At 41.5% G+C, this 27,566-nt stretch overlaps 1 long non-coding RNA gene and 1 pseudogene across 1 annotated transcript; one reads left to right on the forward strand and one right to left on the reverse strand.

Annotated features, from left to right (window-relative positions):
- Window positions 1–5,974: 5,974 nt before the first annotated feature.
- LOC102411618 lies at window positions 5,975–7,764 on the forward strand (annotated as a pseudogene).
- A 1,347-nt stretch (window positions 7,765–9,111) lies between these two features.
- Window positions 9,112–16,341, reverse strand: LOC123332442. Its single transcript, XR_006549233.2, has 3 exons — window positions 16,203–16,341; window positions 12,726–12,815; window positions 9,112–10,817 (listed from the first exon to the last, which is right to left on the reverse strand). It is a non-coding gene; the product is annotated as an uncharacterized LOC123332442 (long non-coding RNA).
- Between the last annotated feature and the right edge of the window lie 11,225 nt (window positions 16,342–27,566).

The following is a 27,566-nucleotide window of genomic DNA, read 5'->3' on the forward strand; positions in this document are numbered from 1 at the left end:
CACAGTTCAAAAGCATCAATCCTTCAACACTCAGCTTTCTTTATAGTCCAACTCTCACATCCATACATGACTACTGAAAAAACCATAGCTTTGACTATATGGACCTTTAGCAAAGTGATGTCTTTGCTTTTTAATATGCTGTCTAGGTTTGTCATGGCTTTTCTTCCAAAGAGCAAGTGTCTTTCAATTTCATGGCTGTAGTCCCCACCCACAGTGATTTTGGAAAATAAAGAAAATGAAGTCCATCACTGTCTCCATCGTTTCTCCATCTATTTGCCATCAAGTGATGAGACTGGATGCCATGATCTTCAATTTTTGAATGTTGAGTTTTAAGCCAGTTTTTTCACTCTGCTCTTTCACCTTTATCAAGAGGGTCTTTAGTTCCTTCTGCCATAAGGGTGATGTCATCTGCATATCTGAGGTTACTGATATTTCTCCCAGCAATCTTGATTTCAGCTTATGCTTCATCCAGCCCAGCATTTCACATGATGTACTCTGCATATAAGTTAAATAAACAGGGCCTCATCTTCAGGACTGCTGCTGCTAAGTCACGTCAGTCGTGCCCAACTCTGTGCGACCCCATAGATAGCAGCCCACCAGTCTCTGCTGTCCCTGGGATTCTCCAGGCAAGAACACTGGAGTGTGTTGCCATTTCCTTCTCCAATGCATGAAAGTGAAAAGTGAAAGTGAAGTCGCTCAGTCATGTCCAACTCATCGACCCCATGGACTGAAGCCTACCAGGCTCCTCCGTCCATGGGATTTTCCAGGCAAGAGTACTGGAGTGGGTTGCCATTGACTAGTGCCCTTAGAAAAAGAAAAAAATGAAAGCTTGCTTCCTTCTATCTCTGCTTTCTGCCGCATAAGGATACAAGGAAGTGACAGCATCCTCTGAAAGCCAGGAAAATGGCCTTCCCCAAGAAAATGACCTCAGTCTGCCACTCTGTTCTAGGGCTTTCTGGCCTCTAGAACTGTGATAAATAAATGTCGTTTAAGCTACCAGTCTATGGGGATTCATTGCAACAGCCTGAGTAAGACAGGTACATAAAGAGATGCAACAACAGAATACTATACAGCTACTATAAAGAATACTATACTCCTACTATAAGACTCTATAAGTAGATCTCTATGTACTAAAATTTTAACTGCTATATCCTTTTATATTCACAGTTTTTGATTCTTTATGAAAGGTATTAATATTTAGGATTCCCTTGGTGGTCCAGTAGTTACGAATCCACCTTCCAATGCAGGGGACACTGGTTTGATTCCTGGTTGGGGAACTAAGATCCAATGTGCCCTGGGGCAACAAAGCCTGTACATTGCATTGAGTGAACCTGTGTGCTCTAAAGCCAGTGTTCCACAGCAAGCAAAGCCTGTGTCCTACAACTAGAGAGGCCCGTGCACCACAAGGAGAAGCCTACACACTGCATCTAGAGAAAACCCCCATCCACCACAATGAAGACCCAGCACAGCCAAAATGTTTTTAAAAGGTATTAATGTTAAGAAAATAGCACAAATTGAGCCAGCTTCTGTATTAAGTCTGCTTGTAACCCCTAATAGAAAGTGGATGATTTTGTCCCTGTCCCCTGGGAACATTTGACAATGCCTGGAAACAGTTGCTACTGGTACTGAGTGGGCAGAGAACAGGGATTACGCTAAACAGTGTACAATCTACAGGACAACACCCACACACCAAGAATTATGCCCCAAATGCCAATTGTATGGAGTCTGAGAAACCCTGTTTAGGAGCAATACACAACAAAAGGCCAACAAGTTGTTAGCTTTTCCATTCCCACTGAATTCCCGTTTACAGTCATCTATTTTAGTCCTCTTGCTCTCCATCTGAGTAATCACACAGATGAAGATGTAGGTCTCTTTTTGTTTTTAATTCTTGTACCCACCCCATCTGCAAGCATTACACGTTACCCTGGATCTATGAGCCAGAAGCTCTGAACAGGACATGCCATGAGTATAGACGAGTTTATTAGACCAACCTCTTAAAAAGGTAAGCAAGGAGTCAGTGAACCACAAGCAAAAGCATGATTATCAATAAGGCCTCTGTCTAGCTACCAAGGCCTTATGTTGACTGTATGGTTAATTTAGTGCTTTCCTCAAGGGTGATCTCTTTTAAAAGGGCTCCCTTTAAGTCTAGAAGGGCATCAGGAGGGAAAGAGGAGGTGAGGAGACCAAGCATCTTCTCCATCTTGGGACCAGTAATAACACAGGACACAAGTGAACCTGCCATTTCCACTTCTTCCCCTTTCCCCTTAGTAATATATTCATCTGCAAAGGAAACTCTTTCATATGTCAATTTTTAAAAATAAATTTCTCAAATGAAAGAACAAAGATTGAATACTAAAAGATTAAAAAAAAATAAACAGTACAAAGGGTAGAAGTCAGAATAGCGTTTTTAAAACGTTTGTAGGAGAAGCCTTGATAAATAGCTTGTCTTCATCTTGGCACATATTACATTACCCATCCAGGCTGTGAGTTACACTCCTTTCTGCTTGGAGGTTCAGAAAACATCTGTCCTAGTCTGCCACAGACCAGCCTTGCTGGTGAATCTCTCTTGCTATGTAATACCAAAAACTAGGACCGGAAACTGATGCCTTGGGATGGTATGAGGGCAAAAGGTCGATCAGGGACATCTTGTGACTAAACAATTCAACTCCAAGTGGTTTGGTGCGATGGTTAACTTTACATGGCAGCTTGGCTAACTTAAGGGGTGCTCATATATTTGGCAAATATTATTTCTACATGTGTCTGTGAGGGTGTTTCCAGATGAAATTAACATTCGAATCCATGGATCCAGTAAAGTAAATTGCTCTCCTCAATGTGGTGGACATCATCCAATCCCTTGAGGGCCCAAAAAGGCAGAAAAAGGAAAAATTTGACCTTTCATGCCTGAGGGTGGACATGATCTTCTTCTGCCTCATAACTTCATATTTTCAGGTCTTTGAACTTGGGTTGAATTATATTACAGAATTCCTGGGTCTCCAGCTTGCAGTTGGCATATTTCAACCTCCATAACTATTAATACATGAGCCAATTCCTTATAATATATATCTATGATTTATTCTATATCTGTCTATCTCTCCTACCAGTTCTATTTCTCTAGAAAACTCTGACTAATACAGTTGGCTAACTCCTGAATCCCCAGTCCCCAGTACAATACTTGGCATGGAGAAGATATTCAATAAATATTTAATGAATATATTCACTAATAAATAAACAAATCACAATCAACTATTGAGAAAATATTCATTTTCCCATTTTACAAATGAAAGAACCAAAGGAATTTAAGAATTTTGCCCCAAATTACAGAATTTCTAATGGACTAAGTCAGTTCATGAGCTTTATTTTAAGGAGTTTGATTCCAACACATTGTTTTTTTTTTTTAATGTTTATTTATTTCTTTGGCTGTAGCCATACTGTAGTTGGGTCATAGCTGCAACACGCAGGATCATTGTTGGGGTGCACAGACTCTCCAGCTGTAACGTACTGGCTCAGTTGCTCAGCGGCATGTGGGATTTTAGTTCTCCGACCAGGGATCAAGCCCCTGTCCCCTGCAATACTAGGTGGATTCTTAACCACTGGACCACCAGGGAAGGAAGTCCCTCAATACACCTTGAATGGGCTAAAGAATGATCTGGCTGGGGCATGATTCACACAAATGATTGTCAGCATAGATGACAGTAGATAGTTTGGGAAGGACCACGTTCAGCAAAATTAAACATGTTTCTTTACCATAGGCCTCATCAGAGCTTTTTGTATGACAATACACAGCAGAAACAGAATGTAATGTTTCCCAAGCCTAACGGAGGAGCATATTTTGGGTAAAACATGAAGCAGCTTTGTGCAGTACTTTTTATAAGTATAAGGTAAGCATTTTGCCTCTCTTGTCCTAGCTACCTGATTGAATGAAGGCCAAGATGGAGAAATCATCTCACCTCATCTGCAGAACAAACACCCTGGTGAGGCAGCTGTTCACCACCAACTGGGTACAAGAAACCAATAGAACATTTTCAGAATGAGCAGAATGAGGACCTAACGCCATGCTTACTCAACTAACCAACAGCAAAAAAAAAAAAAAAAAATTGCCTGTGGTTATTTCAACCCTACTCAGGAACAGAACCACTTTCTGGGAGGCTGTGAAGTGCCAGAATGCGTGTTCATCATCATACTCACACTTGCAGTCAGAGAACTTGATCAGATACATATGCACAAAGAAGGCTGGAGTAATCACTCTCCTATCTGCCTTCAATGAAGAAATATGATAGGAAGTACATTCAATATGCTGCCAAGACGATCACCCACAGAACCTTATCAAGAAATATATGGGGATTGTCTGTGGCCTAATTCTTTCTTCTTTGCTATGTGCATGGACCATCTTTTATGAGACAGGAACATGAAACTAATATAATGTCTGCGTGCCTTCTTCCTACTTGGCCCTAGGACTGTCAAGAAAATGGGAAGTCCTATTCCAAGATGCATATATTAATTTTAAAGTCAGAACAAAAAAATGGTTTCTGATCAATCAACAAATGTAGATCAAATTAGTTCATAGGTTTTCTTTTCTGTTTTTAATTTTGATAGGATTAACAGATATGTCCCTTCAACAAAAGAGTTGTTTTCAGATGTTACATCATGATGCTATATAGTCTTTGGAGGAAAATATTTGAGGAACAGTCATCTAGCTATCTATAGCAAACCTGTAGATGACCTAGATATACAAATTCACGGGAGAAGAAGAGTAATCTTCAAAAGTAGTACCAAGGAAACATCTCAGAATAGTAAGAGGTTATGAGATTCAGAGCCCTAATTCAATCATACCTAGTAGAGCATGGTGGTTTACAACACAAATAGGGAGCCAGACTTGGAACTTAGTTTTGTTATTTAGAGATAAATAATATTCTGAGGTTTCCCTAATGGTCCAGGAGTTGAGAATCCACCCTCCAATGCCGGGAACACAGGCTTAATCCCTGGTCTGGGAAGATTTCACATGCCACTGGGCAACCAAGCCCTTGAACCCAACTACTAAGGCCATGCTCTAGAGCCCATGCAACACAACTAGAGAAGTCTGTGAATTGCACTGAGAAGCCCCCTTGCACCACAACTAGGGAAAGCCCACATGCCACAACAAAGACCCAGCGTAGCCAAAAACTAAAGTAATGATAATAATAAAAGAAATAGTTACATTCTGATAGTTATATAACCTTGAACAAATTATTTAAGCATTCTGTGCCTCAGTTTCCCTTCTGCAAAATGGGGTAAAAGTAATATCTACCTTAGTTGATTATGAAGACCCAGCATATGTAAAATATGTAGAACCAGTGCTTGGTGCAAAGTTAGTTTTCCATGCATGTTGACAATAACTAGTATTACCAACTACAAGACCATGAAAAGTCAGTTCACTTCTGTAAGTCTCATTTTCTCCTTCTTTAAATTGAAACAATCATAATGCTAGCACAATATTAGAGTGAAGAACAAATAAGACAAGATACAGATGTTAAAGTATACAACATCATCTCACAAAGGTAAGGTGATTATTCTCCTGCTATCATACAGTCATTCTTTTTTCCCTCTCAGTGGAAGGTATTTCTTTTTCATCCCAGGCTTCAGATTTCCTCACTGGACACTGACCTTTCCAGTGTACAAAGCAGGTACACTCTTTGTCTGTGGAGGAACCCTTGGCCCATCATCAGTCCTTTCCATCCCAGTGAATGTCACATCTGCCACCATCAAATGTCCAGAGTCAGAAAGTGGGGTGCTCCCATGACTACTCAGTCTCAAGACCTCATCAACTTAGCTGAGCAACCTCTCTTCGTGTGTCCACCTGCAACAGGGAGACCTAATCGTCCACTTCTCCATGTCTATAGTTACCATCTTTAGTCATGTCACCATCATTTCTTGCCAGTGATAGCCTCCATACTTCCACTTCCACATTGTATGATCCAATTCATTTCATGTTCCCCAATACAGATGAACAAAGCTTTTAAAAATGTAACTCCAGCCTCTTTCCCAGCTGGAACCTTGGAGAGTGCAGAAGAGAAGAAAAAAAAGGTTCCTGGTGTGCCAGAAACCCTTAAGAAAAAGCAAAAGAATTTCGCAGAGCTTAAGATCAAGTGCCTGAGAAAGAAGTTTTCCCAAAAGATGCTTCGAAAGGGAAGGAGGAAGCTTATCTATGAAAAAGCTAAGCATTACCACAAGGAAAACAGACAGATGTACAGAACTGAAATTCGAATGGCTAGGATGGCATGAAAAGCTGGCAACTTCTATGTACTCATGGAACCCAAATTGGCATTTGTCATGAGGATCAGAGGTATCAACGGTGTGAGCCCAAAGGTTTGAAAGGTGCTGCAGCTCCTTCGCCTCTGGCAGATCTTCAATGGCATCTTTGTGAAGCTCAACAAGGCATCAATTAACATGCTAAGAATTGTGGAGTCATACATTGCATCAGTTGAGTTCAGTTCAGTTTAGTCGCTCAGTCGTGTCCGACTCTTTGCGACCCCATGAATCACAGCAATCCAGGAGTCCCTGTCCATCACCCACTCCCGAAGTTCACTCAAACTCATGTCCATTGAGTCGGTGATACCATCCAGCCATCTCATCCTCTGTCGTCCCCTTCTCCTCCTGTCCCCCAATCCCTCCCAGCATCAGAGTCTTTTTCAATGAGTCAACTCTTTGCATGAAGTGGCCAAAGTACTGGAGTTTCAGCTTTGGCATCAGTCCTTCCAATGCACAACCAGGACTGATCTCCTTTAGAATGGACTGGTTTGATCTCCTTGCAGTCCAAGGGACTCTCAAGAGTCTTCTCCAATACCACAGTTCAAAAGCATCCATTCTTCAGTGCTCAGCTTTCTTCACAGTTCAACTCTCACATCCATACATGACCAGTGGAAAAACCATAGCCTTGACTAGATGGGCCTTTGTTGGCAAAGTAATGTCTCTGCTTTTGAATATGCTATCTAGGTTGGTCATAAGTTTCCTTCCAAGGAGTAAGCATCTTTTAATTTCATGGCTGCAATCACCATCTGTAATTTTGGAGCCCCAAAAAATAAAGTCTAACACTGTTTCCACTGTTTCCCTATCTATTTCCCATGAAGTGTTGGGACCAGATGCCATGATCTTAGTTTTCTGAATGTTGAGCTGTTGCTGCTGCTGCTGCTGCTAAGTCGCTTCAGTCATGTCTGACTCTGTGCAACCCCATAAACAGCAGCCCACTAGGCTCCTCTGTCCCTGGGATTCTCCAAGCAAGAATACTGGAGTGAGTTGCCATTTCCTTCTCCAACGCATGAAAGTGAAAAGTGAAAGTGAAGTCGCTCAGTCATGCCCGACTCTTAGCGACCCCATGGACTGGAGACTACCAGGCTCCTCCGTCCATGGGATTCTCCAGGCAAGAGTACTGGAGTGGGGTGCCATTGCCTTCTCTGGAATGTTGAGCTGGGGGTACCCAAATCTGAAGTCTGTAAATGAATTGATCTACAAGCGTGGTTATGGCAAAATCAACAAAAGTGAATTGCCCCGACAGACAACGCACTGATTGCTCCATCTCTTGGGAAATACGGAATCATCTGCACGGAGGATCTGATTCATGAGATCTATACCATTGGAAAACATTTCAAAGAAGCAAACAACTTCCTATGGCCCTTTAAATTGTCTTTTCCATGAACTGGAATGAAGAAAAAGACCATTCATTTTGTAGAAGGTGGAGATGCTGGCAACAGGGAAGACCAGATCAACAGGCTTATTAGAAGGATTAACTAAGGTATCTACCAGGATTATTTTTGTAATCTGGTCAGTTAATAAACAATTGAAACAAACAAACAAACAAAAATGTAATTCCAATCATGTCTCTTCTCAGCTCTGAATCCAACGATGGCTTCCCATTCTCATTTCCCTTTCTAGGACCTGGTCCTCACAAGGGCCCTGACTACTTCAAAAGTTCACCCCATACCATTCCAGTCTCCCCAATTCCCACTCTGGTCACCATCTTACCTCTGTACCCTGTCCCACAGGTCAGGTCACCCCTGTCCTATAGGTCTTTCTCAGTGACCTGGATACACTTAAGCTCTGCTCCACCTCAGGACCTTCGTCCTTGCAGTCCCCTCCCCTTGGCTCTTTAAATGGCTGGTTCTTTTGTGTCCTCCACATCTCAATTCAGATTTCTTGTCCTTAGAGAGACCTTTCCTGATCACTCCAAATGTCCTTTTGCATAGTATTCATCCCAAAGAGATATTATGAAGTGAGAAATGCCTTCAGAACAGCACTTGGCACATTAAGAAGAACACATTAAAAATTGGAACCATCATCACCATCACCATCCATCTCTATCATGGCAGCCTGTTAAGCTGCATGGAAAACACTGCCAAAGGGTGTGACTGTGGTATGTGTTTGCTTACTTGTACTTTGTCTACCCAGTTGTTAGTTCCATCAGGCTTACACCTTGCCAGTTTTGTTTTCTGGCGCATCCCCACTCCACAGTAAACCACCAGCCACAGAGCGAGCTCTGGGATTTTCGCTGAAAAAAAAAAAAAAAAAAAAATGAATGGAAGTGAGTCTCTATTGGCTGTCAAATGGGTTCAAACTGCCGAATCCCCAGCGGGACCCAGAGCAGTGTCACTCGCGGGGCAATTTGACATCAGGACGCGGGGAGCTCCACTGCGCATGCTCCAAGGGCACATTCTCTCCTCCCAGCCCCACTGCAGTTCAACCCCCATCTCCTTGCAGGTCCCTGTTTGTGCTCAACGTGTCCCTGCTTGTGCGAGAGAAGCAAAAGATCCCACAGAACTCTTGTCTTCATCCCCTTTCCAGAAAAATGGGCCAATTCACAGCTGCAATCGTTAGGAGAATTTCCTGTCTGGGAGTCTGGAAACTGCCAAGAGTGGAAAGCAGCCGCCAGCCAGCGAGGCCTCTGTTGTCATTGGCCCAAATAACAACAAAAACAGCCACAGCCACCGCCACCACCACAACAAAACATGCCACGTGGGCACCGGCACATACAAACACGCCCACAGAACCAAACCGAAGGGACGAGGCTTCAGGGAGGAGTTTGTGGGCCGTGCATTCCGGCGGGAGGCACATCCTTTGGCCCGGAGCCACGGCAGCCCCACTCCCAGCCCCCCGACCATCTGTCAGCGACGGTAAACGCGCCGACACGGGACGCAGGCTAACGAGGAGCAAATGCAGGAGAAGGGAAAACAAAGCCACCGCAGGCAGTGGGAGAAGGTGGCTAGGGCTCTGACAGAAACTGACAAAAGCCGGGAAATTCAAACTGAAAATTTGCCCTGAAGACCCCCAGCTCTGAGGGCTGGGCTGTGGGCGGATGGGGGATACAGGAGGGGATGAGGGGACGCGGTGATGCAGGGATGGAGGCTGGCATAGGTATGGAGGCTGGCAGTCTGTAGAGACGCTAGTGTGGTACAGCTAAGGAGGCCGGCTCTTTTCACTCTATGACCATGAGCCATTACTTACACTCCATTCCCACTGTGCATGGATTGCCCCAAAAGGCTTTCTCTTACAAGACAAGGGTAATTAAAAAAAAAAACAAAAAACAAAAGCAAAACTTTGTTCCAAGGAAACTTGTGCAGGAAACATTTAATCAGGACAGCACGTGGAATTCAGATTGCCAAATCCTCTATCAAATAAGCATTGAAGTTAGTAATAAATTGCCAAATTATTAAATTTGGAATTAATTATAATCTATTATAATTGTTAATAATCTATTCATTGGAATAAACTGCCCCCACTTTGCTACTGAGAAGTTGGGATGTTAGTTTTGTTCTCATTTGTAAAACCTTTTAGGGAAAAATAGGGTATTTGTCATTTCTCACTGTGGATAATAAAAATGTTTTCTATAAGCCTGTTTGTCTACCAAAAACTGCAGCAGGAAAAGAACCCAAACCAGCTAAGATGCCTGCTAAAATGTATCTATATTTTTGCTTAAGTGGTGAGGACTCTGTCCACACTGGATGGATGTCCTGGAGTTTTCACCCCCTGTCTTTCAATGCACGGGGGCTCTGTCTCTTATAATCTTACCCAGTATTTGATGACCATTCCACAAGCTTGGCATTGTTTTCTCTATGTTAGAGATAAAGAGAGTTTTAAAGGTTAAGAGAGTTTTAAAATCACATAGAGTTGAAATGCAGAACTTCAAGACTTTTGGACTTGAGACCCTATCATTCTTTTGTTTTAAACAATGAGATTCTGCTAAGCTGCTGTTATTTTATTTTGCCCTTTTAATTCTCACCACAAAGCTACAAATACTATAATTCTAATCCCCACTTTTCAAACAAAATGTTAATTAAGCTAGCAAAACGGCAGTAAGTTTTAACCAAAGTGGCCAGAAGCACAACGGCTTCCATTCTGTTCTCTCATCAGTTAACTATTATTATTTGACCTTTCTTTATTAGTTGATTACTAAAAAATAAATTCTGGTAAAGAAGTTCAACCCCAAAACACTTCTGATTGACAGCATAATAGCTTGGCTCATTATCCCTAATCGACAGAGTATACATATATTTACAAATAAAAACACACACCAGATGTATTTTCATCCACAAGGTGATGCTGTCAACTAAAATAGGAAATGTGCACTGATGTACAGCATCCATCATTTTTAAGACAGATTCACCGCAAAATCTCCCACGTCGTGATTCATGGATGAAAGGCTGTACGCATGCAGGTGGCTGCGATGTTGTCATGTGTACAAAGAAGGGTGAGACGCTTAAAAAAGCACCAACTCTAAAGTCAGGAGAACTCTCTTTGAATGCAGGCCATGACATTTCCTAGCTTATACTCTTATGCTTCAGTGTCTTCATCTGTAAAATGGGAATAACAATAGCATTTACAGAATTGTTTGTCTCCTATGAGACAATGGCTATTAAAATGTTTTGTAAACAGTAATATACCAATATATTTCTTTTTTCTATATCTCCCCATTCCCTTCAAATGTCTTTCTGTTTCTTCCAGACTGACCAGTGTTTAAAAGAAGGTATTAATCATTCATATCTACCCTCTTTTCAGAAACTGGTAGTCAGTTTGAAGGTGATCTTATAGTCTTGGAGACCAGCCTGACACTCTACATCAAAAACCCATTTTCAGTTTCACTTATGGAGAGAAAGACTACATAGAAATAGCTTTCATTTTCCTTTCTTGTGTAATTTAACAGAATTTTCAAAAAACCTACCCAAAGCTCATCTAGGACCATCATGGGTGAATTTCCAAATTGTGCTTCATATGTGTCTGTGAATGATCAACTTAAGTTCATACTATACATTAATGTCCACAACACTCATTCATTTGCTCAATTGTAACAAGTGTATTGAATGCCTACTTTGTACAAGGGAGATTGCCAAGTCCTAGGGTGACTTGGCAAAAACAACTTTCCAAACCCTTTACTAGGCTGAAGGATCCATAAGACCAAGAATTGAGGATGCCTTATTCATCACCATTAAACACTCTGGTCTCTAAAAGGGTGCTGATTGACATTCACAAGTATTTGTGGAATATACTTGTGAATGAACCAGTTTATTATGATAAATAATAGCTTAGTACAAAATAGGGGATATAAGATGGTGGCCCAGCAGTGCATAAACTACCCGCAATGCAGGAGGTGCAAGAGATGAAGGCTAGATCCCTGGGTTGGGAAGATCCCTTGGAGAAGAAAATGGCAACCCATTCCACCATTCCTGCCTGGGAAATCCCATGGACAGAGGAGCCTGGTGGTCTACAGTCCATGGGCTCACAAGAGTTGGACACGACTTAGTGACTAAGTCGCTCATCACCACAGGGTGAGAGCAGGAAGCAAATAGACTCAAGGCTGGGGGTGAGTGATGGGTACTGTCAGAAGGTTTTCCTTTTGTGTAAAGGCAGGGCTCAAATCTTTAGGGATGTTTCTGAATTTTAGAAGATTCCATTCTTGTAAAAGAGAAATAAAGTAAGAGCCGAGGGATCTGGTTCCCTTCCTGACTTTACCAATATTTGAGGTCTTGACCAAGTCACTTTTCTGCTCTGGGCAGTTTCCATACTTTCCTGATACTTAAGGCTTATCTACCTCCTCTCGCTTTGATTTCTGAGTTTGTAGAGCTGCTTCTCCAAGAAATATTTGACCAAGGGTTAAATTGGGGGAAAGTGTTTCACTCTTCTGAAGTATGTTTTCACTCGGCTGAAGTGTGTTTTATCTAATAGAATGTCACAGCAGGGAGTTGGACAAGGATATAGTCTACAGGGGACTTTGGATAGGAACAATGAAGTGGGACTTTAAAAATAGCTTTCCAAATCCTTTACTAGGCTGCAGGCTCTGTAAGAACAAGGATTGAGGATGCCTTGTTCATTACCATTAAGCCCTCTGGTCCCTAAAATGGTGCTGATTGACAAAGTTCACAAGTATTTGTGGAATGCGCTTGTGAGTGAATCAGCTTATTATGATAAATGACAGCATAGCACAAAATAGTTGATATAAGATGAAATATCAGCTTATAAGATACATATTATATGGAATTGTGTGCATGCTCAGTCATGCATGCAAAGAGGAGGGAAAGGCAACGCACTGCAGTATTCTTGGCTTGAAAATCCCATGGACAGAGGAGCCTGATGGGCTACAGTCCATAGGCCACAAAAAGTTGGACATGACTAAAGCGACTTAACATGCATGCACTGCTTCACCCGACCTTTTGAAATTCCCCTAAAAAAGAAAAAAGACCATGATTCTACATGGCTGCACTTACCTACTGAGGCAAAGTCATGGTATGAGCTGGAACAAAGCTGATTGGTCTCTGATGCTAAAGCAGTTTCTCAAAATCCCTCGATGGCATCCACTCGTGAATTAGAAGATCAGAATAGGGTTAAAATGGCACTTTCTGGAAGTCTGAGGCCTCGGATCCTGATCCTGCTTTTTCCCTTGATACCCATATGACCTTGAACAAATTCTCTGCTCACAACCTAAGTTTTCTTGTCCATAAACAAGAGGTTGTGATTTCCAAGGCTCTTTGCAGGCATAGAAATTTAGGAAGCAAGTGGAAAATTAAACACATGTGGCCATTGTTTAAGTAGAACTTCCCCATCTAAAATGTCTCTATTACTTTATTAACTCCATTCTTAAGTTTGGAGAATTGGCAAAATGAGTACAAATGTTTCAGAAGTTAATGTTGTATTAGATCAACATTGCAAATAGACACGTTTCTAGAAAGTAATACTTTTTGCCAGAAATACGCTGGCTCTGAAAAACACTGCCCGGCAAAGCCCTACCCAGGGTGCACCTCTGCCTCCTCACACCTCTCCCTCCCCACAACTCAGCCTGCCCCAAAAGATCAACCAGAACTGGAGTTAGAGATAAAAGTAGGATTCATAGGACTCAATGGTGAATCACCTCTGTGGATGGTTCAGTCATAACTGGATACATCAGTTTGAATCATTAGCCTTAATCCTACATGCTAAGTCTGGGAGAAATTGGAAACAATAGTTTATTCATGTATTAATTCCCAAATACTTTTTGAGTCCCCAGCAAGTGCCATCCCCCCTAACTCATTCCTGGCTCATGCACTAGACTCCTTCCCCATTCCGCCATGCTACCATGCTGCCCAACTCTCTCACCTATAGTCCAACTCACTGCCCTCAATGACAGCCCTTCTATTGGCTGTTTCACAAGAGGAAACCTTGACTGCATGTTGATGACCTGGTCCAGAAAGCCTGAAAGCATCACAGTTTCTTAAGACCTAGTTTAACATGGACAAACTGACTTAGACTTGTATTTGAACCAGGTGAGTTAGACTTGCCACCTGCAGTGAAAAGCAAGGTAAAAGGAGCAGAGCCCAAGGAGGTACCAAGCCAGACTGACTGTCATGATTATAGGTCTTCAGAGATTGCAGACTATCTGCAGAATACCTCACTGTTGCTAGAATTCCTTACTTGAAATGTAATTATTATGGATCAATAAGTAAAAATGCTTATGTGTTATTTTTTAAAAGGTATCATTATTATAGACCTGCAAGATCTCTGGAGCCATTAGAAAGTTGATTCCATTCGAACCCTACCATCACAACCATGGTGAACTAGAGCCCAAACCCTGAACTCCGGTTCAGTAGCTGGGTCCCTACTGTCCATCCTTGATTCCCAGTATATACCTTGGTTCTTGGAGTATCACCTGCTCTATGTTCTCTGCGCATCCATCATAAACTTTGTTAAAATCCTCTTAGCCTCTTAATTCTAACTATTTGCACTTCATTTACCTATTAAGTATGACCATGTTCAGGAGCTGCTCAAGGAAGTTAACTAAAAGTGGTGGCAGAGTTCACATGGGGAGAGATCAAGGCCAGGTTCAATCAAGGAGGCCTAAAGCAGAATATCTGGGTGAAATAAAGTCTTATGGAAGGAAACTCAGTTGGGACCACAATACCTACCATCAAGTCCAAAGGGCAAAGCAAGTAGAGAAACAAAAGAATAAACACCAAGGTGAGTAGCAGGATGGAGCTGCAACAAAATGGCATCAATGAACAATTCAGAGTAGGCTGTTGAGAGCTAAAACTGTGGATATGGGTGGAAGCTCTCCTCTTAATGAACTACCTAGTACATGGAGCAGGCAAAAAAGCTTTCAAGAGGCCATTAGAGCCAGACATGCACATGCTGTGAGCCTTGCTTTTATGCTGGACTGAACTGTTTTGCAGTATCTGTGGATGTGGTCCAGCCTCTGAGGGGGACCCACCCAGGCTGACCCCTCTCACTACAATTTACTAAGCTTGACTTCTTTCATGTGAGAATACATTTGGCTTGAATTTGTTTCACTTTCTACAAAAGAAAATTTAAGATCATGATTAGAAAACTCAATTAAGTTTTGATAAAAGTCTGTGTATTTATTTGGTTTTCAGGACGTGGGGGAAATATTTGCTAATAATGCACCTTCCAGAAAACAAGGCTTGCTTTCATCGGCTCTTTCTAAGGGAGCAACACACGGAACTTGGAGATCATTCACATTCCCCCATCCTGTTACAAATAAGAGACTGGGGAGCAGAAAAGCTAACACCGTGCCCTAGATCGCATGGGTAGCGAGTGTTGGAATTAAGAAAAGTCACTTCTTATGGCTCCAAGATAGGCAAAAGTGGCTTTCACAAAGAAGTTCACTTGAGCAAATTGCTGGGTGGTCTTTGTTTCCAAGGGTGTTTGTGCAAAGTGCATCCTCCAGTCCCAACAGATTCAGATTTTGAGAGACAAAAGGTGGCGTTGATGAGGGATGTGCCACACAGAATATTTTATCTCTGGAGACTCTCATCACAGCCCCAGCTGCCTCTGGGTCAACCAGAGACCCTGGATCTCACCTTCTGCCCAGAGACCATGTCCCAAGGGGAAAGCAACTCTGCTTCTTGAGTCTGGGCCCGTGATTTAACATGGGTGAAATAATACTAGCTGAGTGGCCTTGGCAGTTTGTGCCTTAACTTTCTCTATACCTGGGTTTCTTCCTCCAGCCCCTCAGCTGCATAGAACCACAATATGATTTTGTAGAAACTAAGCAAAAAGGAATACATTAGGCTAGTCTAGTCACTTGGAGCTGCTGCCAAAGGAACAGTCTCTTCCACTGATTGCCAGCCAAGTCCCTTATGAGATTGTGTAGACTCTTACAATATTGCTCAGGGAGCGAAACAAAGAGGAAGAGAAAGAGAAGGGTCGTGCTCATTATAATTTATAGTACACTGTTATGGGAAGCTTCTTGTGTTACCAGAAAGCTGGTGTCTGGGGTTTTCCTCTTCCCCAGAGGAGCTGAAAATGGGAAGGGGGAAGAGAAGGTTATCTTACCAACTTTTTGCAGCCAAAATCATTAGGGCCAAAATTCCTTCCTAGAAATGTCAGTGGTGGGATTCAGACAATTACCACTAGTTCAACAACTCCCAGCCCTGGGTCATTAACATCATCCCTGCCGTTCAACCATAATGTCACTCCACCCATTCCCATGGAGCAGAAAAATCACAGAGCCTCTTGCTTTAAAGCCTTTCTGGGGACCTGGCGGTCCAGAGGCTAAGACTCCATGTTCCCAATGCCAGAGGCCTGGGTGAGATCCTGGTAAGGGAACTAGATCCCACACGCCACAACTACGAGTTCACATACCAGAACTAAAAATCTTGCATGCTGCAACTAAGACCCAACACAGCTAAGAAATTTTTAAAGTCATTCTGATGAGAGGCATCAAGGGAAAAAGCCCAAGTTTAAATACTTACGTAGTGTCTTGGAGCTCCTTGGCTGCTGTGGTCTCAAACTGGTTTTACACAGCTAGTTCTTCATCTTAGAGAATGATGGGGTTTCAAATATTCCAGTTAAAAGTCTGCCTGTGGGGAAAGAAAGCAAATGGTATGGTGTATTAATATTAACTCTCTCTCTCCAAGGGTTCTGACTTTTGCTAACCTCCATCAACTATGTTCTCTCATTACATCAGTGTCTTAGTCAAACAAAGTGGGATGCCAGGGGTCATGTTGCTCATCACCAGTGGATTCTTTCCCTCTGTCCTCTCTGCCTGGGTTTCACCACAGTGAAGCCTGAAGCAAGCAAGTGGCTATTCCTGAATAGATTGCTTTGATGGCAGGAACCCTGTCTTATCTGTCCTCAACTCACCTTTCCTCAGCCTAGTTCATGGAACAAGGACAATTTTGCATGAATGTCACTGTGAAATACAAGGGAAAAGGTGGCTAATCACCTCTCTTTGCTTGTTAACTCAAAAACTCACAAACCGGAAGTGGGAAGAGAGGTGGGGCAAAGACACAATAGGGGGAGGGAATTCAGAATTATAAACTACAAGGCATAAAATAAATGGTACAAAGAAGTAATATACAACATAGGGAAAATAACCAATATCACATAATAATGTTATATGGAGTATATGCTATAAAAATGTTGAATCACTATGTTGTACATAGTACATCTGAAATGAACATGATATTGTAAATCAACTATGCTTCCATTAAAGCAACTCAATTTAAAAATAATAATAGAGGGTGTGCCTCCCAGCCTCGGAGTGTGTGCAGAATCAGTCCCTCAGGGTCCCCTAGTCCAGAAAAAGTAAGGTAGCCTTCTCCATTGCTCCTTGCTGTCCCAAGTATTCTGAAGACCATGAGTTTTTGAGTGCTCCCCTCAAAAGGAGGAGACCTATGTGACCTAGACCTAAGGGGCCAGAGTGACATTCACAGGTTCTGAAAGTTAGGATTCAAATGTCTTTAGAGGGAGTGGCTTTATTCAGCATACTGTAGTCATAATGCACATTATATTTTTTAATAGAAGATGTGGCCAAAATAGCTTGAAAGCCACTGAACTGGAAGTCTTTTGAATTTTTCAAACACCAGTCATGGGATTTAGGACCCATCATAATCCAATATGACATCATCTTAACTTGTTCCATCTATTGTGCTCAGTCGCTAAGCCTTATCCAACTCTTTTGTGACCCCATGGACTATAGCCCGCCAGGCTCCTCTGCCCATGGGACTTTCCAGTGACCAGGAGCTTCTAAAATGACCCATCTAGTGAACCCATGAGCAAATTCTGTTTGGAAACCACACTGCAATGGAGATCATCTGTAGGTGTGCTTGCATCCAGACTGCACAAAGATCAAGCCCTGAGCCTTCAGAGTGGGAGCACTAACTCCAAGACCCTAGACTACCAGAGACCTAACCCTGCTGCTGCTGCTGCTGCTAAGTCGCTTCAGTCGTGTCTGACTCTGTGCGACCCCATAGACGGCAGCCAACCAGGCTCCCCCGTCCCTGGGATTCTCCAGGCAAGAGCACTGGAGCGGGTTGCCATTTCCTTCTCCAAAGCATGAAAGTGAAAAGTGAAAGTGAAGTCACTCAATCGTGTCCAACTCTTCGCGACCCCATGGACTGCAGCCTACCAGGCTTCTCTGCCCATGGGATTTTCCAGGCAAGAGTACTGGAGTGGGGTGCCATTGCCTTCTCTAGCGGGTATCAAATAGTGAGAAGTCACACAAGGGAAACCACTGGAATACAAGACCCAGCATCACCCAACCACCAGTAGCACCCTGTACAGGACACCTCATCTAAACAACAAACAAAACAAAAATACAAACCCAATCATCAGCAGACAGGATTACCACCTCACTCAGCCTTGCCCATCAGAGGAAAAATGAACAAACACACAAGACTTCAGCACAAATCTCACCTGATAAGAAGCTTACACAAACCACTGGACCAACCTTAGGAGGGCAGAAACCAAAAGAAAGAAAGAATTCAGCCCTGAAGCCTGGGAAAAGAAGACCTCAAATGAGTTAAAGATCTCAAAATAAGTTAAAAATAATAATAATGAAAAGGCAGAGAAATACTACACAAATGAAGGAACAAGCTAGAAACACAGAAGTCCAAATAAATGAAGAGGAAATAGGCAAACTCCCTGAAAAAGAATACAGGTTATTGATAGTAAAAATGATCAAAAACCTTGAAAGCAAAATGGAGAAAATGCAAGAATCAATTAACAAAGACCTAGAAGAACGAAAGAATAAACATACAGAGACAAACAACACAATTACTGAAATTAAAAACACTCTAGAAGGAATCAATAGCAGAATATCTGAAGCAGAAGAATGAATCAGTGAGCTGAAAGAGAAAATGGTGGAAATAATTTCTGAAGAGCAGAATAAAGTAAAAAGAATGAAAAGAACTGAGGATAGTCTCAGAGACCTCTGGGACAATATCAAATACACCAATATTCGAATTATAGGGGTCCCCGAAGAAGAAGAGAAAAAGAAAGGGTATGAGAAAATTTTTGAAGAGATTATAGTTGGAAATTTCCCCAACATGGAAAAGCAAATAGTCAATCAAGTCCAAGAGGCACAAAGAATCCCATACAGGATAAACCCAAGGAGAAACACATCAAGACACATACTAATCAAACTAACAAAGACTAAACACAAAGAAAGAATATTAAAAGTAGCAAGGGAGAAGCAACAAGTAACATACAAGGGAAACCCCAAACGCTTAACAGCTGATCTTTCAGCAGAAATTCTGCAGGCCAGAAGGGAATGGCAGGATATATTTAAAGTACTGAAAGGGAAAAATCTACAACCAAGGTTACTGTACCCAGCAAGGATCCCATTCAAATTGATGGAAAAATAAAAAGCTTTTCAGACAAGCAAAAGTTAAGAGAATTCAGTACCACCAAACTAGCTTTACAACACATGTTAAATGGACTTACATGGTCAAGAAATACAAAAGAAGAAAAAAGATCTACAAAATCAACCCCAAACAATTAAGAAAATGGCACTAGGAATAGACATAAAAAGAGAAATTAACAGTAACACAATAATAGTAGGAGACTTTAACACCACACTAACACCAATGGACAGATCATCAAAACAGAAAACTAATAAGGAAACACAAGTCTTAAGTGATACATTAGTTGAGATGGATCTCATTGATATCTTCAGGGCATTCCATCTAAATGCAGAGGAATACACCTTCTCAAGTGCACATGAAACATTCTCCAGGATAGACCACATCTTGGGTTAAAGATCAAACCTCAGTACATTTAAGAAAATTGAAATCATATCAAGCATCTTCTCTGACCGCAAGACCATGAGACTAGATATCAAGTACAAGAAAATGCTGTAAGAAACACAAACATTAAACAACATGTTTCTATATAACCAACAGGTTACTGAAGAAATAAAAAAGTAAATCACAAATTTCTAGAAACAAATGACAATGAAAACAGGACAACTCAAAACCTATGGGATGCAGCAAAAGCAGTCCTAAGAGGGAAGTTTATAGCAATACAATCCTACCTCAAGAAACAAGAAAAACATTGAATAGATAACCTAACTTTACACCTAAAACAACTGGAAAAAGAAGAACAACAACAACAACAAAAAAATTAGTAGAAGGAAAGAAATCATAAAGATCCAAACAAATAAATGAAAAAGAAATGAAAGAAACAATAGTAAAGATTAATAAAACTAAAAGATGGTTCTTTGAGAAGATAAACAAAATTGACAAACCTTTAGCCAGACTTATCAAGAAAAAAAGAGAGAAGAATCAAATCAACAAAATTAAAAATGAAAAAGGAGAGGTTACAACAGACAATGCAGAAATACAAAGGATTATAAGAGACTATTATGAACAACTATATGGCAATAAATAAACTATATGGAAGAAATGAACAGGATCTTAGAAAAGATCTTCCAAGACTGAACCAGGAAGAAATAGAAATTATGAACAACACAATTACAAGCAATGAAATTGAAGCTGTGATCAAAAATCTCCCAAAAAAACAAAATCCCAGGACCAGATGGCTTCATAGGAGTAGAATATCAAACATTTAGGGAAGAGCAAAGAGTCAGACATGACTGAGCAACTGAACTGAACTGAACTGAGTGCCAAAATCACTGCATATGGTGACCATGAAATTAAAAAACGCTTGCTCCTTACAACAAAAGCTATGACCAACCTAGACAGCATATTAAAAAGCAGAGACACTACTTTATCAACAAAGGTCCATCTAGTCAAAGCTATGGTTTTTCCAGTAGTCATGTATGGATGTGAGAGTTGGACTATAAAGAAAACTGAGCACTAAAGAATTGATGCTTTTGAACTGTGGTGTTGGAGAAGACTTTTGAGAGTCCCTTGGACTGCAAGGAGATCCAACCAGTCCATCCTAAAGGGAATCAGTCCTGAATATTCATTGGAAGGACTGATGCTAAAGCTGAAACTCCAATACTTTGGCCACCTGATGCAAAGAACTGACTCGTTTGAAAAGACCCTGATGCTGGGAAAGATTGAAAGCAGGAGGAGAGGGGGATGACAGAGGATGAGATGGTTGGATGGCATCACCAACAAAATGGATGTGAGTTTGAGTAGGCTCCAGGAGTTGGTGATGGACAGGGAAGCCTGGCATACTGAAGTCCATGGGGTCAAAAAGAGTTGGACACGACTGAGCAATTGAACTGAACTGAATGCCTATCCTTCTAAAACTCTTTCAAAAAATTGCAGAGGGAAGAACACTTCCAAATTCATTCTACAAGGCCATCATCACCCTGATACCAAAACCAGACAAAGACAACACAAAAAAATAAAACTGCAGGCCAATATCACTGATGAACTGCTCATACACTACGATCAAGTTGGGTTTATTCCAGGAATGCAAGGATTCTTCAATATATGCAAATCAATGTGATACACCATATTAACCAGCTGAAAGATAAAAACCATATGATAATCTCAATGGCTGCTGAAAAATCCTCTGACAAAATTCAGCACCCATTTATGACTAAAACTCTTCAAAACATGGGCACAGAAGGAACCTATCTCAACATAGTACAGGCCATATATGACAAGCTTACAGCAAACATTATTCTCAATGGTAAAAAACTGAAAGCATTCCCCCTAAGATCAGGAACAAGACAAGGGTGTCCACTTTCGCCACTATTATTCAACATAGTTCTGGATGTCCAAGCTACAGAAATCAGAGAAGAAAAAGGTATAAAAAGAATCCAGATCAGAAAAGAAGTAAAGCTCTCACTGTTTGCAGATGACATGATACTGTACATAGAAAACCCTAAAGATAGTATCAGAAAATTACTAGTGCTAGTCAGTAAATTTAGCAAGGTTGCAGGATACAAAATCAGTACACAGAAATCACTTGCATTTCTATATACAAACAATGAAAAATCAGAAAGTGAAATTAAGGAATCAATCCCATTCACCACTGCAACAAAAAGAATTAAATATCTAGGAATAAACTTACCTAAGGAGAAAAAAGAACTGTACCCAGACAATTATAAGACACTGATGAAAGAAATCAAAGATGACATAAACAGATGGAGAGATAGTCCATGTTCCTGGGTAGGAAGAATCAATATTGTGAAAATGACTATATTACTAAATGCAATCTATGGATTCAGTGTAATCCCCAACAAATTACCAATAGCATTTTTCACAGAACTAGAACAAAAAATTTCACAATTCATATGGAAACACAAAAGACCCTGAATAGCCACAGCAGTCTTGAGAAAGAAGAATGGAGCTGCAAGAATCAACCCTCCTGACTTCAGATTATACTACAAAGCTACAGTCATCAAGACAGTATGGTACTGGCACAAAAACAAAAATATAGACCAATGGAACAAGATGGAAAGCCCAGAAATAAACCTATACACCTATTGGTACCTAATTTTTGACAAAGGAGGCAAGATTATACAATGGGGCAAAGACAGCCTCTTCAATAAATGGTGCTGGGAAAACTGGACAGCTACATGTAAAATAAGGAAATTAGAACACTTCCTAACACCATACACAAAGATAAACTCAAAATGGATTAAAGACCTAAATGTAAGACCAGAAACTATAAAACTCTTAGAGGAAAACATAGGCAGAATGCTCTATGACATAAATCAAAGCAAGATCCTCTGTGATCCACCTCCTAGAGTAATGGAAAAAACAAAAACAAAAACAAACAAGTAGGACCTGATTAAACTGAAAAGCACAGCAGGGGAAACTATAATCAAGGTAAAAAGATAATCCCCAGAATGGGAAAAAATAATAGCAAATAAAACTGACAAAGGATTAATTTCCAAAATGTACAAGTAACTCATACAATTTAATGCTAGAAAAACAAACAACCCAATCAAAAAGTGGGGGAAAGACCTAAACAGACATTTCTCCAAAGAAGACACACAGATGGCTAAGAAACACACGAAAAGATGCTCAACGTTGCTCATTACTGCTGCTGCTAAGTCTCTTCAGTCGTGTCCGACTCTGTGCGACCCCACAGACCAAAGCCCACCAGGCTCCCCCATCCCTGGGATTCTCTAGGCAAGAACACTGGAATGGACCGCCATTTCCTTCTCCAATGCGTGAAAGGGAAAAGTGAAAGTGAAGTCACTCAGTCGTGTCCGACTCTTAGCGACCCCATGGACTGCAGCCTACCAGGCTCCACCGTCCATAGGATTTTCCAGGCAAGAGTACTGGAGTGGGGTGCCATTGCCTTCTCCTTCTCATTACTAGAGAAATGCAAATCAAAACCACAATGAGATTATCACCTCACACCAGTCAGAATGGCCATCATCAAAAAGTCTACAAAAAAATAAATGCTGGAGAGGGTCTGGAGAAAATGGAATACTCTTGCACTGTTGGTGGGAATGTAAATTGATATAGCCACTATGGAAGATGGTATGGAGATTCCTTAAAAAACTAGGAATAAAACCAACATATGACCCAGCAATCCCACTCCTAGGCATATACCTGAGAAAACCAGGGTTGAAAAAGACACATGTATCCCATTGTTCATTGCAGCACTATTTACAATAGCTAGAACATGAAAGCAACCTAGATGTCCATCGACAGATGAATGGATAAAGAAGTTGTGGTACATATACACAGTGGAATATTACTCAGCCATAATAAGGAATGCATTTGAGTCAGTTCTGATGAGGTGGATGAGCCTAGAACCTATTATACAGAGTGAAGTGAGTCAGCGAGAGAAAGATAAATATTGTATTCTAATGCACATATACGGAATATAGAAAAATGGTACTGAAGAATTATTTACAGGGCAGCAATGGAGAAACAGACATAGAGAATAGACTTATGGACATGGGGAGAGGGGAGGAGAGGGTGAGATATATGGAAAGAGTAACATGGAAACATATTACCATATGCAAAATAGATAGCCAACAGGAATTTGCTGTATGGCTCAGAAAACTTAAACAGGGGCTCTGTATCAACCTAGAGGGGAGGGATGGGGAGGGAGATGGGAGGGAGATTCAGAAAGAAGGGGATATATGCATACCTATGGCTGATTCATGTTGAGGTTTGACAGAAAACAAAATTCTGTAAAGCAATTATCCTTCCGTAAAAAAGTAAATTAAAAAATAATAAAGGAAGGGCAAAGTGTTTAAAAAAAAACAACTTGAAAGCAATATGTTGGCTAGCCCAAACTCCCATCACGTAAACACACAGGTTGTTACTACCAAAGTAATCAGTAGAAATGAGCACTCTTAAACAACAAAATTGCTTTGGAGGAAGAAAGGTGCTGACTCTCTACACAGATAAGTATTCTCACAATGCAGGTGTATCAATAAGCATATCTTAGTACTAAGCTTAGTACTAAGACCTCCAAGGGACCAGACAGACTCACCTGCTTGTCTTGCCAGTTAGATCCATCTATGAGCTCTTCACTGAGAGCCAGGCCTTAACGCTCAAACATATGGCCCTCATTTACCCATGTGAAGTCCCTCCAGGAGCAAACACAAGTTTACCCCCAAATCCGTATCCATTAGTTCTCACCCAAGAAATTAAAAGGGGCTATTGACTCATTTGAAAAGACCCTGATGCTGAAAAGATTGAAGGTGGGAGGAGAAGGGGAAGACAGAGTATGAGATGGTTGGATGGCATCACCGACTCAATGGACATGAGTTTGAGTAAACTCCGGGAGTTGGTGATGGACAGGGAGGCCTGGCGTGCTGCAGTCCATGGAGTCCGAAAGAGTTGGACACAACTGAGCAACTGAACTGAAATGAACTGAACTAGTGATACATTATTATAAAGATCTCTTTGTAGCCATTCTTCGATTCATTTGTAAATTTCTGAATGTTAACTATGGTTAATATTGCATTTTTAATACATTTTTTCATTCATTCATTTACTCCCTCCTCAACTCCTCTGACACACCTATGGTGAGCTTGGGCATCTCAGGGGTCCCATAAGTTAAGACTCCTGCTCTTAATATCCTCCCTTTTCATCTTCCTTCTACCCAGCATGGGAGCCTCGGCTCTGCTTTCCAGTCTGGCAGGGTTCCTACCCCTTAGAATATTTGATAGATTATTGTCATTTCCCTCACTCAAATTTCAGCACTTCCTAAAAATTTTGGCTCCAAGTCCCTTGCTGGTCCTTTTACTCCTGTTATTTTCAATGTGATTCTTTTTTTCCCCAGTCCCCCCTCCCCCACCACCAGATCTACACACTCAAGTCCCAAACCTGATCACCAGTCGGGGAGCAAATGCCCAAGGAGCCTCAGGCAATCTACACAAAGCTGGGTTTGGATACTAAAGATGTCACAGGACGATGGATATTTCATCTTCTTGCCAGCACAGACTCAAATCTCAGGAGTGAAAGGGACTTAAAAACTCATCCATGCCTCCGCCTCTGATTACACCAAAATATTAGCCATTAAGGAAAGATTAGCATTCCAAGGCGTCCTCGGAGATCTCTGAAGTGGATTCCATTGCCTCCCTTAGTAATGCATTCCAGAGGCTCATCGTACTCAGAGAGATTTTCCTCCTGCGAACCTAAATCCTGCTGGAAGCAATTTAAACCGTTCCCCTTTGGCCTGTCTTTGTGTGGAAGGAGAGGAAAGCTCTCTGCCACTGCCCTTGCGGGTCCCTTCACAGATTCCTGGGCTCCCACAGACACTTCATTTACTGATTGAAACAAGAGCAGAGCAGGGGCAGAGACAGCGGGAGAAGGAGAGAGAGGTCACCCAGCGAAACCCTCGCCTTTTCCTCTCTGGCCAACTTTGTAGAGGAAGCACTGAGGGCTCCAGGCCCCGGGTTTAACCCAGCTCTCGCGTCTCTTTATTCTCGGTCAAGGCTCCTGCCCCTTTCACTGCCTGGTGACCTACTTTCATCTCCAATGAGGTTCTCCCCGAAAGCATATAGAGAACACTCAGCTCAACACAGGGTGATATGGCCGAGCCGCACAGCTGATCTGACCTTTCCCTTCCTCTCCGGGGTAACAGAGAGGAAGGAATAAAGACAATCAGGTTTTCTGCTGGCCAAACCTGCTTTTCTTTCCTGGCAAGAGGATTCTAGGAGACAAAGTATATTCTTCCACCCAAGACAGTAAATGAAAGAATGCTGTGGGTGTATAGGACGTTTGGAACATTTCATTTTTGTAATTGTGCCTTCTGAGCTAAGAGCTACCACAAAAGACCAGTCTTTGGAAACTGATGGGGGTTTGTGGTTGTATTTTGGGGCTGGCTGGCCAGCCAGGATTCTGTTTCCATTTTTCCCATTAGTCCTCAAGTTGTAGATGAGGCCCCCAAGATCCTTGGGGCATCGGACCGGAGGCGTCTGCCAACATTTTCCCAGGATGAGCGTTGGAATGTGTCTTGGCTGGGCACGTTGATTTGCAAGGTGTTTATAAAGTTTCCTGATCCTTTTTTCCACCTGGTTTGCCTTGTGGACCCAGAGGTTTATGGACTGCGACATGCTACCAGGAACCAAGACATGGAATTAACACTCCACAGCTCTTCCCTGGGACCTTCTTTTGTGTAGCTTTTTATTTTTAAAATTCTCTTGTGCACTTCACTTTTGTTTCCTTGTTTCCTCCTTCCCTCCTCTGGTATCTCTGTTTACACCGTTTAGATCTGGGAAGATTTCTGGTAGTTTTCCAGCTGCTTATGCACAAGTGTAATTGAGTCACTTATTTTTAGTGATGTCAAGACTTGGAGAACAGAAATAAAAGGAACATTTCACACTAACTAAAATGGAAGAAAGTCCTCATTTGGAGGATGAAGATACAGCGGATGCGATTATTTTCAAATTGGAGGCTCTTAACTTCTCAGTTCCAGATCAGATTTGGAACATAATTTGTTTTGTTTTCAGCTGGTGGGGTCTCCGGTCTCAAGCCAAATTATTCTATGTCCTTCTGGGGTAGATTGCTAACTGGCAGCTCCTTCATGAATAAACCTCCCAGGATGCCTGTCATTTTCTTCCCCTTTAAACAAGAGAGCCCTACTTGGATTACTTCCTGGATGGAAAGGATGAAGCTTAAATTAAAGACCTATGGGATGTCCCAAGATTCTCATAGGAAAAGGTCACTGGAACATCATCTGTCATTTAAAACAGAACAATTAAATAGATGCAAGAGCCCATGTGTTTGATGATCAGCACATTCCAAGTCTATCAAGTTACCTTTTTTTCTAAGCACCTATATTTATTTTGGGTGGAAATCAAACCTGGAATTGGAGAAGTGTTATTTCTTTACAAAGCTGACACAAAGTGCTAATGGAATTGACTCATACACTTTATCCTTCTTTTGATTCTCCCACCATCCTTGTCCACACCCCCACAAAAAAAGATAAAAAATAGCTATGAAATCAGCACAATATAAAACACAGTATTTGAAAATAAATTCGTAATTGATAAAACTAGTTAGTATTAACTGAGTACACATTATATGCCAGGCACCCCTCCAAGTATTGACATATCAGGAAGATGGCACTGTTACCCAAATTAAGAAATAAGGAAAGAGATGAACAAAGGTATTAAATAATTTCAGAGTTGTGCTATGAATCCAGAAAATCCAGCTCTGGTGTCTTTATTTGTACTCCCCATATTATATGGCTCTCATAGCAATAGACGACCAACTGATAAATGGGAGAAACATATGCAAGATAGATGGCAAAAGGATATACTTCTCCATATACAAAGAACTTTTGTAAAACAATAAGGAAGAAGCCAATGCCCCAAAGGAAAAATAGGCAAAGGGCAACAACAGACAGTTCACACATATCAGATCAGATCAGTCGCTCAGTCGTGTCCGACTCTTTGCGACCCCATGAATCGCAGCACGCTAGGCCTCCCTGTC

This window comes from Bubalus bubalis, chromosome 3 (assembly GCF_019923935.1).
Source record: "Bubalus bubalis isolate 160015118507 breed Murrah chromosome 3, NDDB_SH_1, whole genome shotgun sequence".
Taxonomy (NCBI): domain Eukaryota; kingdom Metazoa; phylum Chordata; class Mammalia; order Artiodactyla; family Bovidae; genus Bubalus; species Bubalus bubalis.